This window comes from Pelodiscus sinensis, chromosome 5, assembly GCF_049634645.1.
Source record: "Pelodiscus sinensis isolate JC-2024 chromosome 5, ASM4963464v1, whole genome shotgun sequence".
NCBI classification, from domain to species: domain Eukaryota; kingdom Metazoa; phylum Chordata; order Testudines; family Trionychidae; genus Pelodiscus; species Pelodiscus sinensis.
Genome location: NC_134715.1, coordinates 76363982 through 76370300, shown reverse-complemented (window position 1 = coordinate 76370300; position 6319 = coordinate 76363982). Strand labels below are relative to the sequence as shown.

Here is a 6319-nt window from a genome sequence, read left to right as displayed (position 1 = left end):
TGGATTTGTTTATGTTTAATATGTAATTTGACGTAAACCCACATTCCTTTGGCTAGGTCAAACCTGTTTATTGCCTTTAAGGCCAAACAGCCTAGCCTAGGTTCACTGTCCTAGTAACATCATACAGAGGGAATTAACAATTTCACATATACGGTTAACATTTTTTTTACGGTGATGAAAACCAGCATGTTAATAGCTATTTTATTATGCCTCCCAAGGCATATTTTGTACAAATATTATTGCAGTTGTATATAGGGTGTGAATACAGAGACACCTAGGGTCACAACCACAGTCATCTTGGTTCTAATTTAGGCTTTGATGTGGTTCCCCTGAATTCCCAGCTACAAATCAAATACATATATAGAACTGTTTTAACGGTAATATCAAGAAGTGATGTGCATGTAGTCCATGAGGAAAAATATCTCAACCAGACTATCCAATGATGATAATCATCTACCTATGGGAAACATTCGAAGCAAAGTATCAGATTAAATAAAATAAGGTCAGTTTGCAATGGCTATATTTTCAGATACTGGTACTATGTGTTGCAGTCAGCGCCTAGTTGGTGCAGCAGAAAGGTAGGGCATGACCCCCAAATCTGAAGGGCACTGGTCCCAGGTACAGCTTCAACCAACCGGGTGGGGTTGCTTTAACATGTATCAGATGACACTGGATCCCAAGTGAATGTTCATGGAGTATAGCTAGAGAACAGTGCACATTGGCCATACCTGTTCCATGTCCCTCCATGTCTTGTTTTGCCAGAGGATATACATAGAGAGTTGTGCTGAGACAGTTGTGCTGGCTCTGTACCCTCTGTGCACTATTGCGTGCCAGGGGCATATGTAGCTGGGGTAAGTAGTTAATTTTTACTTCTCTGAGCTGCATGGGTGGCATAAAAGCAATAGAATGGAACATAATCTCCTCCCTTGGGTGGCTCTTGTTTGCACTTTGTTTTTAAATCCAAGCCTTGATCCTGCTTCAAATGAAATCAGGGGCCAACATTTTCCACTAACTTCAATGAAAGATTAATCTGATCCTCTCTCTAGAAAGAATAGCAGTGGAAAAAATTCCCCAGACAATAATAATGGCAACAAATGTCTGGGGTATTTTTCGGCCAATTAACCTATATTTATGACTAACTTGGTGTATAATGAATACAGTAGGTACTGTACTGAATATACAAGAGACAATCTCAAGGATTAAGTCGAAACTTCTATAAACCTTCTGGTATGTTGGGTCAGGAGCAACAAAGTTCAGGTTCAATAGCTACGAGGTCTTCTCAACAATGCAAGATAGAACTGATTTGAACCCCCATTCTGTCATACCAAGGTACAATTCAGACCAGTGTGAACCTCACCTCTTATTCTGTAATGTAGTGTGCCTTATAGTGCCTTGCTAAAGTAGCTTCTACTGGGGCCACTCAGAAACTGCCTTCCAGCATGCAAGTCACAGCCTGAGGCTACATCTGGACTACGGGCTTCTTTCTGAAGAAATCTTCTGAAGAAACTTCTTCCGAAAGAGAGCATCCACACTGCAAAAGTGTATTGAAAAAGCAATCTGCTTTTTCGAAAGAGAGCGTTCAGACTGAATGGACGCTCTCTCACATGTAAGCTGTGATTGCTATGGATGGAATGGCCACCAGGGTACCTATGCTTTTTCCTCTTTCCTCTTCTTCCAAAAGAACTCCCTCTTCCCCGTCCACACACACCTTTTTGCGAAAGAGCTCTTTCACAAAAAGTCTTCTTCCTCATAGAATGAAGATTACCAATGCCTGAAAAACCCCTCTGTTCTTTCAGTTTTCTTGCGGAAGAACGCAGTTGCAGTGTGGATATTCTTCAAGTTTTGTCAGAAAAATGGCTATTTTTCTGACAAAACTCTGTAGTGTAGACATACCCAGTGTATGTAACTGCGGTCTGCCAGAGCAACACTGTGGCTCTCTCTAGCCTTGGTTATACTGCAGGGTGATGCTAACACACCCCAGTCCTGGATTTTTCACCAGAAATGTAGGTCCTGTACTGCCCAACCTTCTCTTGGACAGAACAAAAATACTAAATGCCCTTTACCTTCAAGGAAATATGCCATCTTATTATGTTAAATAGTTACCCAGACCTTTAAATTTGAATATACTGGATTAGATTAAACATGTTTATTAACTCAAAAAAGAGAGTCTTTAAGTGAGTACAAGTAATTTGACATAAAAATCAGGTATGGTTACTGTTACCAGATTTGCCCAATACTCTGGGGTATGCTCATTTATCAGGTTTACTCTTACGGGACTGGGGACTCCGTGCCTTTGGACTCCGTGGGCTGGATTAAATAGCACTTTAAGCTGCCATCCTCATAAGCCCCAGGTTCAGCACCCCCATCCACACTTTCACACCACAGTCATTTACTGGTAAACCACACAATGAGCAAACCCCACAGGATTTTGGGCACTACAGGGATCTTTAGCTTGGGTACAAGAAGCGTTGTTGCAGAGCGAATGGGGAAGCCAAAACAACACCCCTTAAGGAAGAGTGAGCAAAAGAGAAAGAAGGAGAGAAAAGCAACCAGCTTAACAATGAAAGTTATTTATTTCTGAGTAGTGCATAGATATAAAAAAGTTACAATATTAAATCTAAATTGAAACTGATTACAAATGTTAGGTAACCATATAACAGTTTACATAGGGCAGGGTCAGGAGGCTATGCTTAGAGAGATAGTTGATGGGAGGGAGAGGAAGAGAGAGAGACCTCACCACTCCACGGAGCTTGCACTGATCGGGGTTCCCAGATGATGATGGTAGCCGGGGGTCCAGAGGGCAGGAGACAAGAAGAACAGAGTCCCCAGAATGATCAGACAGGAGATGAAGAAGTCTCAATGGAACTGATGCAATTTAAGTCCAGGTATCAGAACACTTTTTCTTGGGGCAAGGATAGGCGTTTTTATAGGGATAGTTCAAAGAGAAAGAGGAGAGACAATAGAGACTGATCACCCCTGGTTATGGGTGATGTTCCTTAAATGAGCTCACAATGCAACTAGGCAGTTTCAGTATTTTAGATGTCAATAGGATTGTTACTAGAATTGTTCTGATAATGACTAATTTGGGTGTGAGCAGGCCTGGGTTCATTAGCATCTGGAGCAGGGATTTCCCATCAGGCAGTGCTTCTCTGCTTTCGGTGTCCCATAGTTCACTGCAGTTCCTGCCATGGAAGAGCTGCTCTCCATTCTGTATGCTAATGAGATGTCCCTCTGTTCCATCTTTAATGCAAATGAGGCTGGGGTGTTTCCTTAATTGTATCACCCTTGTCTGAAGCAGTTTAGGTATGTCTTGCCCCGGCCTTTTCATAGCTTTGTCTGATTCCAGCAAAGGCTTAGGGTAAGGGCGGGAGAGAGAGATGGTTTTCCATTAATGTCACTCCCTGGCTCCCAAAAGCACAGGGTTGGTAGGTAACATTACAAGAAAAATAAAGAATAAAATCTTGCTACAGGTTGAACTTCTCTAATCTGGCACTCTCTGGTGTGACAACATCTGTGGTCCAGCATGATTTTAGTTAGCTGGATGTCCACTTAGCATGGGTGTGGCCAAGTTTCCTGTGAGCCCGTAACATTTGTTTACAGCCTCCAGTCCTTGCTCTCAGTATCCTGTGTTGTTATTTAGCTCTAATTTACTCCTACTTGTCTTTTAAGAGCCCTGTAAGCAGTGGAAATATTAATACAGGCAGTCCCCGGGTTACGTACAAGATAGGGACTGTAGGTTTGTTCTTAAGTTGAATCTGTATATAAGTCGGAACTGGCATCAGCCGCTGCTGAAACTGATCAGTTTCAACAGCCGCTGAATCTGGACACCAGTTCCACTTACATACAGATTCAAGATAAGAACACCAGGCGTCCCCAAGTCAGCTGCTGCTGAAACTGATCAGCAGCTGATTCCAGGAAGCCCAGGGCAGAGCAACTCTGCCTCGGGCTTCCTGTAGTCAGCCGCTGGTCAGTTTCAGCAGCGGCTGACTTTGGGACGCCTGGGGCAGAGCAGCTCGGGTGCTGCTGGCTTGCTCCAGTAGCGCGGCTGCTCCTCGGAGCTACTGGACCAACCCAGCAGCACCCCAGCTGCTCTGCCCCAGGCATCCTGATTCAGCCACTGCTGAAACTGATCAGCAGCTGAATCAGGACGCCTGGGGCAGAGCAGCTGGGGTGCTGCCGGGTTGGTCCAGTAGCGCCAAGAAGCAGTGCTGTGGGACCAACCGGCAGTGCCCCACCTGCTCTACCACAGGCCCCCGGCTTTGCTCCATGTCTCCCTGGTCTGCTGGGGGGGCACTAGCTGCGTCCCCCCCCAGCAGACCAGGGACACGTGGAGCAAAGCTGCGGAGGACCTGGGCCGAACCGTGGCGCTTCCAGATCAGCGCCGCGGTCCGGCCCGGGTCCTCCGCGGCTTTGCTCAGCGTCTCCCTGATCTGCAGACCAGGAAGACGCTGAGCAAAGCCACGGAGGACCCGGACGGACCCGTGGCTTCCAGATCAGCTGAAAGCGCTGCGGGTCCGGCCCGGGTCCTCCGCTGCTCTGCTCAGCGTCTCCCTGGTCTGCACATTCATAAAGTGTCAAATTTAAGCATGAAAGAAATTTCTGAAGTTTCCCTCTGTAATCTGGTGTTAAAGTCTCTTTGAAGTAAGATGCATGTAGTAAAGTTGTTAAGACTATGTCCAGGTAGGTTGAAATTAAAAGCAACTAGTTTTTCCTTGTGAAGATGTCTGATTTGTGGGCATTAATTCTTTGGCGAAGTGTCTGAGAAGTCTGTCCAATATACATAGCAGAAGGACACTGTTGGCACATGGTGGCATAAATTATATTTTTGGATGAACAGGAATATGTGTTTTTGATCATATAACTGACATGGTTAGGTCCAGTGATGGTGTCACCAGAGTAAATATGTGGACAAAGTTGGCAATGAGGTTTGTTGCAAGGGAAAGTTCCAGGGTTGGTATTAATGTGGTTGTTGGTAAGAATCTTCCTAAGGTTAGGTTAGACAATGTCCATTTTATCAGGACATTATTGACTTGCCGATTAAGAGTTTTCAAATAATACCTTACAAGGCCCACACTGTATCAAGATTATCATATTGTGTACTGTTGAGTGTGAATACAGAGGTGCATTCTATCATGACACTATTTTATATCCTGGGAAAGTTTAGCACCACTTCTTGCACATTTACAAGGTGATACTTTTCCACTTGCAAGTGCTGAGTTTGTGTATAACAAAAGACAGCATCTATTAAAAGGTAAAGGAAACCAAGCATTAGTTTTGGAAAACATCACAACCACATTCAAAAGCATGCAACCATGAACAAACCTGACCTCACAGGGCAGGGGACAGTGTCCTTTGCCTCAGATTCTCACCATGTGGTGGGAAAGTACAACAAATGAAAGTCTCTTTAGCACACCACTTTGTTTTCCCTTCATTGCTCACCATGACAGTTGGTTGTCTTTGGTAGGCCCAGACCCAGTGTTCAGAGGTGCATTCACAGGATTTACTTCTCATCTGTGATGGGGGGCACCTCTGCTGCTGCCTCTGCACCTGACACACAACTACCTCTACTTCTCTCAGGTTGCTGGCCACTTTTTCCTCTCCTTCCACAATGCCATGTTCTGAGGTTCCACCACTTAATCCAGGTCTCAATGATTTCAGCAGATATTGGAAAACCTCACAGCCAGTGCGACCCCTGTGTTGTTTTTCACTGTCCCCACATAGAGTCTAAGACTTCGCTCCTAGATCTGATGAGCTGTGATGTTGGCTGTAGGAATCACTACAGACAGCAGCACAGTCGGGGGGCAGGCAGGAGCTGGTGCCAGTCTCTTTCTTAAGAAAGAAAAAATGTTCAGCTGCTTGGAAAGAGTGTTTTTAGTGAATGTGGAGGTTTTGTTGGCTACTTAAAGCAGTGTTAGGAATTACATCTTAGGAAATTGCTTCGTCAGACTATGACTTTGGGTACATCTACCCTGCAAGCTTCTTTTGGAATAAGTATCAGAGGGGTAGCCGTGTTAGTCTGAATCTGCAAAAGCGACGAGGAGTCCTGTGGCACCTTATAGACTAACAGAAGTGTAGGAGCATAAGCTTTCGTGGGCAAAGACCCACTTCGTCAGATGACATGCATCTGATGCAGTGGGTCTTTGCCCACGAAAGCTTATGCTCTTAAGGTGCCACAGGACTCCTCGTCGCTTTTGGAATAAGCTTTTCCAGAAGATATCATCTGGAAAAGATTATTTCGAAATAGAGCATCTACACATAAAAAGCGCAACAAAATAGCAATGTGCTATTTCGAAAGATAGCGTCCACACTGATTGGATGC

The 6319-nt window shown here is 44.7% G+C and overlaps 1 long non-coding RNA gene across 2 annotated transcripts in view; it reads left to right on the top strand.

The window, feature by feature from the left end:
* Nucleotides 1-6319, top strand: part of LOC142829637 (uncharacterized) — a 42001-nt gene that overhangs the window by 14685 nt on the left and 20997 nt on the right. The gene's annotated exons all lie outside the window — the stretch shown is intronic.